Below are 8,770 nucleotides of genomic sequence, written 5' to 3'. Positions count from 1 at the left end.
CACTGCTCTTATTTATATAGTATTTGAAATGCGTCTTATAATTATTTTTCAGTTTTTCACAACTTTGCCATTAATTATAGGTTGATTTACATTAATATATGAATATATATACCATTTAATTTATACTTAATCTAAACTTAAAAATTAGTTAAATTCTAATTAAATTAAAATATTTTTCTATTAAATACCTATATATTTTTTAAATTTTGTAAATAAAACAAAAATATACCTGGTGCATTATTAATTGAAGTAAAAGATGTTGTAGCGTTTGAAGTATTACATTGTTGATCAACTTAAATAGTTAAAAAATCATAATAATTAAAATAAAGAAGGTAGGTATATTAAACATTTTAGAAACTTTTGTTTACAAACCAATACAACTCTTTGGTTTTTTATTAAAAAATCTATCCAAATTTCCTTTCTGTCTTTTATTGCATATTTGTGTTTTTTTTTTACATGATTCAATATGTCGATTCCAGTTGGTATCATTTTGTTTAACACGTTCACGTTTACAATAATCACACAATACAGGTTTCATATTTAAAAAAAAAAATTGATATTTTGTAAGAATTTTATAAATTATAAGAAATATATAAAATTTAAAATACTTATTAACTGCACGTCTGCACAAAATCACAGAATAATATTTAAAAAAAGCTCTGAGCCAACATCGTCAAGTACAGAACAAAACGTTATGAATTATGATTATCGATTAATCCAATACGTTTTAGAAATAATAAGTAATAAGATAATTAATTATTATAAACTGTAACTGTGTTAGAGTGTGTATAATCAATGTTCAACCATACCATTTTTGTTATAGTAATGGTGGGACGGTGAGGGTCGCAGGCACAATCGATGTAAGATATTGGGATTTCCGTAATTTTTATATAAATAAGAAAATATGCGGAGCATATTACTATATTACTAAACATGTATAATAAATGTTATAGTGCTGAGTTTCTATTCTTAATTCTTATAATAATTGTTATTGGATTAGATAAAACAGAACTAAAATAACTACGACAACACACGCATTGACGCATGTCGATAGTGGATACAGTGACTTCGTAGTATACAAGCATACTCCATATTATATTATACTAATTATTATAATATTTGACATGATATTTATGTTGAGATCATACAATTATACACCCACCCGGACCCGGATACCCACCCACCCACCCATTTCAGACATGAAGCAATTGCTTCAAATAATCCTGTATCCCGCCGCCACTGGTGAGCGCTACGACTACGTCCCACAGTGGTCTTTGGCCTTGAGACAAGCGCGTGATTAATTAAAAATGAAAATAAATTCTTTCATTAAAATATTATGATTACAACATTTTGCTGGTCCTTGATACCGCGAGAAATGGTGATGTAAATTTTAATTATTCGAACGAGACGTGACAATATACGATATTCGCGAAAACCTAGATATATATGTATAATACCACGATATTCACGCATATATGTATAATAACAATAATACGCGTCGTCGATACACGGCGAGGAAACTATAATATGTACATAGCTCGCAATCGTTTCGGATCCGTATAAATATATGTATAAAATGAGTAGCATTTCTGCAGGTCAGCGGGTAGAAGGGCATGGTCGCCGTTGTCGTAAGGTTTATATGAGACACGCGTTATAATGTAAAAGTGTGCTGACATACACACAGACTTACACATACATACTCACAAGTGGTAAGTTACTTCTCACTGAAGACACACTATACATGGAAATATATTTATATACGTTCATAAATATATATACTAATGCATAATATCCCACCCGCGACATTCGGAAAACCGCTCTAAAGTCAGTGGCGACGACGGGTTAGCACGACGACACGTTCACAGATAACATCATTGTCGCCGCAACTGCACACACGCCATATTATCATAGAAGCTACCTATATATATATAAATTGTAATAATTTACTTAAACACACACACGCACACAAGCACACGCGCGAGATTACCTTCTAAAGTGGTTTAATGAGAGAATATCGGACTACGACGAGTCTGTATAGATTATTTTACGCTTATACAGCATATTTATACTTGTATCGCGTCGTCGTATATTCTTCGTAATACATCCTCGATAGTAGATGGCTACCGTTTTTGACTCAACAAGTATCTCTAGTCCTGGATGGTGGATAACAGCGAACGGATTGTAAATGCGATAGTACGAATAAAGAATAAAATTGTAGACTCACGCGAGTGACGTATAGGCGCATTTGATAACTTAAGATCGAAATGCAGGTTTCTGAAAATCGTAGAGTGTTTGGCAAACTTCAGTTACCTTAATATAATGACAGATTAATATTATTCGCATTATATATACCAATGCAATATGGGTACGAAATAAAATCGGTGATTATTCAGAAAATAAAATTTAAAGTTATACAATTTTGACAATATTATTTAAAAATAATAATAATAATAAATAAAATCTATAAAAAATAGTAAAAATTCTCATTAGAAAAATATGACTTATGGATACCAATTTATTTCAAATATCACTCTTTTTTACTAGTATATTAATATATTAATATACTTATTAACAATAAAACCTTATTATTTATTATACTGACAATAGTGCGGTAGTGCAATATTACGACTGTATGACATAAGCGCCAAAGATACAAAAATTACACATCATTTACGTCAAAATGTGCAGGATATAAGTTACCTAGGATTTTGGTGCTTTCGTACGATACGACTTTTTTGTTTTTATGTTATTTTGGCGCTTATGTTTTATACAGTATATAATAACATACTAATATGCTTTGTTTGCATTCGTTACAAAAGAATCGGAGTATATAGCAAGTCTTCTTCAATAGCGTATGAATACTATTTAAAATTATATTTCTGTTTATCATTATCGTTACTATTTATAGTTATACGTATATTTTTTATGTAGTATGTCATATTTTTCTACTGTGCGCATTTAAAATGTTTTGAATAAATGTATTCAAACAATAATGTTAATCAATATAACAAACTTTAAAACAAACTGATGATTATTGTCAGTGATAAATATATTATGCGATATAACATATAATTTATACAGAAATGTCGTAAATTCGGGTTTTTAATGTGGCCATACAAATTCACACTGCTCTTGTACACCTGTTTAGAGTTATATATTTGGGAATAAATTAATGCTATTTGTCCCTGCATAACTTGTAGCATAGAGGGTATAATTGTTAAAGATTAAAAAAAGTATACAATTACATACAAATATGTCATGTTCAAACAATCAAATGTTTTTATTGTTTCATCATGGATACCTGCTTTTTTCGTCGATCGTCAGTATATAAAAAAAATTCTCAGACGAACGCGTATATATATATATTTTATCTTCTTTAGAAATTATCATACTAATATTCTATATGTAGTTATATTTAATATTTTATACACCATAATACCATATTACTATTATACACGTATAAGTTGTTGATGCACGTAAGATAGATACAATTTTATTATATAATATATTATAATAGATTATCATTTATGTATCGCCTGTAGTTAGATTTAAAAACAACAAAATAATACAAAAATCACGAGAAAAACTATTGTTAATATAATTACCAAAGGCTTGCTTGCAGGTTACGTAGTTATTTAGGAACATCACCTAGCCGCGAAATCGCGTGCGCTGTTAAGTCGTTGTACTGCTGTTTAATATTGTTACCTATAATTTTATGTTAACGATTTTAAAGACCTGAAGCGCAAATGCTACTGTTACGGACCGTTTACAACCATTTCGCCCGTCGAACGGTGTACACAATCGTCACGCTACGCAATGTATTACGCCGTCGTAATAAAATCCATGTTAAATCGTATCATGATAATAATATTATCGTCGAGGCGTGTAGATTGTTTTTCTCGCGTGTGCGATCGAGTTTGCTTTCCTTTACCAACACACTGGAGTGCATAGTTGCACAGTATAAACGTGCTAATTAAAAGCGGCACGCCGGTAGCGACGACAACCGTTGAATACACATACGTAAGGAGTAGCAGTCATAGTATAAAATATGTGTGTAGTATGTGTGTGTTTTTGTATTAAGCAGTAAGTACACACAATTGCAGTTGTATAATAAATGTATTACATGAGCAAAACAATGGGCCGTAAATAATATTGAAATCTGCACTGAGTCATATACGTAGGTACTATATAGTTATGTATTATAGCAAGTTGAAGACAGAATAAGACGAGCCACCGCAAAGAGGTTAGGGGGGGAGGTCGCCATTTACGTATGCGTTAATATTGTTTATGCCACTTCAATTAGGTACCTTCCAAAATTAAAGACACGTCGTGTATTATTGACAGAGAAGTGACAAAAATGTACAAATAATTCTCAAACCTGTAACTGACATTATAATTACGATTTCGTGCAGAGCCTTAATGCGCGTTTTTATACGAACTAATTGAACTCCTGAAAGTATCCCTGGAACAATGTTCGCCGCACGTGTTTGCAAAGCAAAAATATTTTCAAAAAGATTATCCGATAAATAATTTACAGCAGCGGTTCTCAAACTGTGGTACGCGTACCACTAGTGGTACGCGAAAGACTACATGATAGTACGCGGAACTGCGGAAGGCCGCGTGGTGGCAGGATTTTTAATCATCAGTGGTACGCGACTGATTGATAATATACTTAAGTGGTACGCGAAATAAAAAGTTTGAGAACCGCTGATTTACAGCATAAAAGGAGTAGAGTTGGATTTAAAAAACAGAAATTTGCATCTCCATAGGACATTCTTTGAGTAATACAAAAACTCGAGAATTTGAAAATATGATCTCTAGGTATATTTAAAAATTCCAAAAATAAGATTTTTTATCAATTTATTAATAAAGAAGAAAATAGAGGCAAATGCTTGGTGAATCGCCTTGCATATATTATAAATTCCTTCAGAAATAACTCAAAATATGTAGCTGTAAATAATATATGAATAAATAAAACACATAAACAATCCAAATCTATTAACATGTTATATTACCGTCCCAGTATATATGTGTAAATTCTGTCAGTGAGAACAATATTATTACATACTAAAATCGAAATAATTATACGTTTAACTACCAAATCCAGTTGATATTATACTTCGTCTGTCTCAGTTGGCTATCAGATATTTTGCGATATAAATTTTGTCACACGCGATATTGAAATATATATTATAGCTATTACATAACATGCCTATACTTAACGTAATACAATCAATTGAATGATATTACATTAATATGTCACAGAAATCATCACAACTAACATCTTACGGCATGAAAAGTTAATCGCTCTCTGAATTTGTAACGATCTACATAATATAATATCATTAATATCTAAACCAATCACATCATGAGCCATGATCATAATATACTCACAGACTAATCATATGCAATTATCAATACATTTATCACACCACATTACATTACTACAAGATTACTTAAAGTCGTTTGCTGCTCTCCTACGCGAATCGAGCAATTGAGTTTATATTTACTACAATAATTATTTATATGATACATAATATAGCTTATCAAATAAATTTAAAATTCTGGAACTTAATTTAGGTAATAATAAAAGTAATAACATAACGTACAAATTAGCTGTCGATGTAGAGTCCGTGATTTTTTTACACGCATATAATATTATTTTACTTGCAGTATAATATCGTTATGTACATATATAGATATCAGCAAATCGTATTCAGTGCGCGTAGTTAAACAGTTTTGAATTGTCGCCGACGATTGAGAACGGAAACTTTCAATCCAAAAACCGAATGCTGTGTAAATGTCGTTTTACTGACGTACAAGTAGCTAGGTCATTGAGATACTTAAAGTATCTCAATGATGTGATTGTACGAGTATTATGATGTTTCATATACGCACGAAATCGTATCATATAGTATGCTAGCTGGTACTGTAAATTGTGGTAGCCAGTAGGTATATAATATTAATGCATGTGCTATGTACCCACAACTCAATAATTGTTACAATAAGTAATTTTTCGACTGCATATTGCAACCGATTTACCTTGCATGGTCGCAGTTATGTGAAACAGTAATTTTTTTACATACATAATAGGTATAAATGGTAAGTATGAAATAAATGTATTTAATTGGAATGTAAGTCATATGGTAAAGAATAACGGAATTATTGTAGACGGCCGTTCGAGCTGAATATAATTTATCGAAAAAAAGCTTCTCGTGACAAACAGTCTATTATATGTAGAGTGACGTCGCCGTTGCAAAGGGGCCGTATTATTTTGTCGTACACACTACATATTATTATCGTACCACGAATGTGTGTATGTGTGTGTGTGTGTGCAAGATGGATGACCGAGCATAATGAATGAAGACGAGTGTTGCCCGGGCACGATTCGTGACTTATGTATTATATTTTAACATAAATATAACGAGGGCCGAGATGAGCGGGTTTTTGAAAGAGATTTTTGTACATGTGTACACACGAACAGACGCGAGAGAGGAGTGAATGCCGCCACCGGTGTAGTTTCGATGACAGATGGATATTTAAGGAACATTTTCTTCGTTTATTTTATATATTTTTACCACGTTCCCCTCTTCCTCTCTCTTAAAAATAAAATAGACGTTTATGAAAAAAAAAAAAAAAATAAACAAACAAACAAACAAAAAACAAATAATATAAAGACCGTACACGTATATAATAACGTACCTACACCTACATATATATATATATATATGTGTGTGTGTGTGATGATAATATTCAATTATACGATAATATTGTAAAGCTTGTACGACTGCATTTTAAGCGCTCGAGCTCGTATGAGAGTTGAACGTACGACGATTATAATGTAAAATTCAATCGTTATGATATTATTATTATTATTATGATAAAATAGATTAATCGGTCTGCCGCTGAAACAAAACGCGTCTCTACAATTAATTATGTCTGAGGCCCGTCGCATCAAGCCGTTTATGTACTATTTCGATCGCTTTCAACGCACGTATGTGTATATTATATTATAATATGTACATAGGTACACAATATACTATAATATATTATTATGACACTCTTCATTATATTATTATTACTGTTACAGTGTACACGTTATTCTGCTGTTCAGATGTTGTCTTTGTCGCACTGTAAACGATTTATAAGGTTAACTTATATGTAAGGCGGACAAAAAATGTTGCCCTCGTTGGCATAAACGTAAATAGGATTCGAAAATGCATAGGGTTCGTGCACAATGGTTTTAGAGTAAAACTTTAAAGTAAAATGTTTCATCTCCAACGCACCTGTACCAGTTCTCTGCTGCAGTATAAACAATATTTATTTATGTCACAATATACATATGCAATATAATCGCGCCGATTATAATATTAATTCTCATACAAAGCTAAAAGTGGTTCAGATATATCTAAAAATCCTTCTTTATGGTCGCCACACATAATGATATTCATTATACATTATACGTATGTGGACTGTTTACTTAGATTGATATTTCTCACATAATAACATGGGAAAGTCAGTACAATTATAAGCTTCGTTGATCTTGAAGGAACCGTTTTGTCAAACCACATGGTTCATACGTCTCTGAATGGGTATTGGTTAGATTAGTCCTGCTATTCCTACACTTCACCGCCCTGTCAATCACATAATTTTATTTGAATGTGTGTGCACGCATTTCACAAGTACAATAATTACAATCGTGTTACAATTCCGATATCGTGCGAAACCGTATGTACATTACATAGACTAATAATAACATATTTATTTTAATCTCATAACAAACTATAACAGGTGTTATTGTTTTTTTCGTTTTGTTCAAGATCTCATATACATAAAACGTATCTGTTACAATGCACATAGATCGCATCGCGTCATTTTACACTCACGTCGTTATACACATACATCGATAAGTATAAACGACTATTTAACCGACCGTGTTCACATCCTACCCAATGTATATATAAATAGACAACTGTATAGCCGCGCACGGCAGCAGCAATTAACGCGATCGCAGCAAATCGTTAATTTTTAACTTTAATATGTACAACTGTTCACGCACAGAACTACACCGTGCGATTTATATATATATATATATTTATATAGAAGCTCAAATACGGGAGAATGCGGTTTTTAATTAAAACATTTCATGCAACGACCCCGTTTGAACCTGTATATAGCGATTGAGAACGCAAACAATATATTATATAGACAAATATAAAAGAAGCACAGCTTATATATAATATATTATTGAACTTGAGTGTAGTGAAACATACGTTGGCGCAAGTATACCTCCTCTAAAGCAGATGATTTTTTTTTTTGTATCTAATACAAATATGGTAAGAATTCAAGTTTAGTTGGCTGAAAATTTAATATAAACAACGTTAATTACCTCCTACAAGTATACTAAATATATTAGAAAATATGCAGTATATATTATTTTTATTTGGTTTGGTAAGATGACATTTAAAATGACAGTGAAGTGGAAAAGAATATAAAAACCATACAAATTACTCAAAGCATTTAAAAATATAATAATAATAATAGGTATTATTATAAGCGTGAATGATTTAAAAGATAACAGGTAAAAAGGTTTAAGAATAAAAATATCGGAATATTAATTCGTATATATTATGGAGACAGATAGATAATAATCAAATAGGTTTATTCGTATACACACAGACGTCCAAACTTTAATGGAGACGTAAATAAAATTAAACAATTTTATTTGAAAATGATGTGACAATTTGATATGCGCAGGGGACACATCACC

This window comes from Melanaphis sacchari, unplaced genomic scaffold (genome assembly GCF_002803265.2).
Source record: "Melanaphis sacchari strain LSU unplaced genomic scaffold, SCAv2.0 Contig0_pilon_pilon, whole genome shotgun sequence".
NCBI lineage: Eukaryota > Metazoa > Arthropoda > Insecta > Hemiptera > Aphididae > Melanaphis > Melanaphis sacchari.
The sequence above is the reverse complement of the archived record's forward strand: the minus strand, read 5'-3'. Positions refer to the sequence as shown.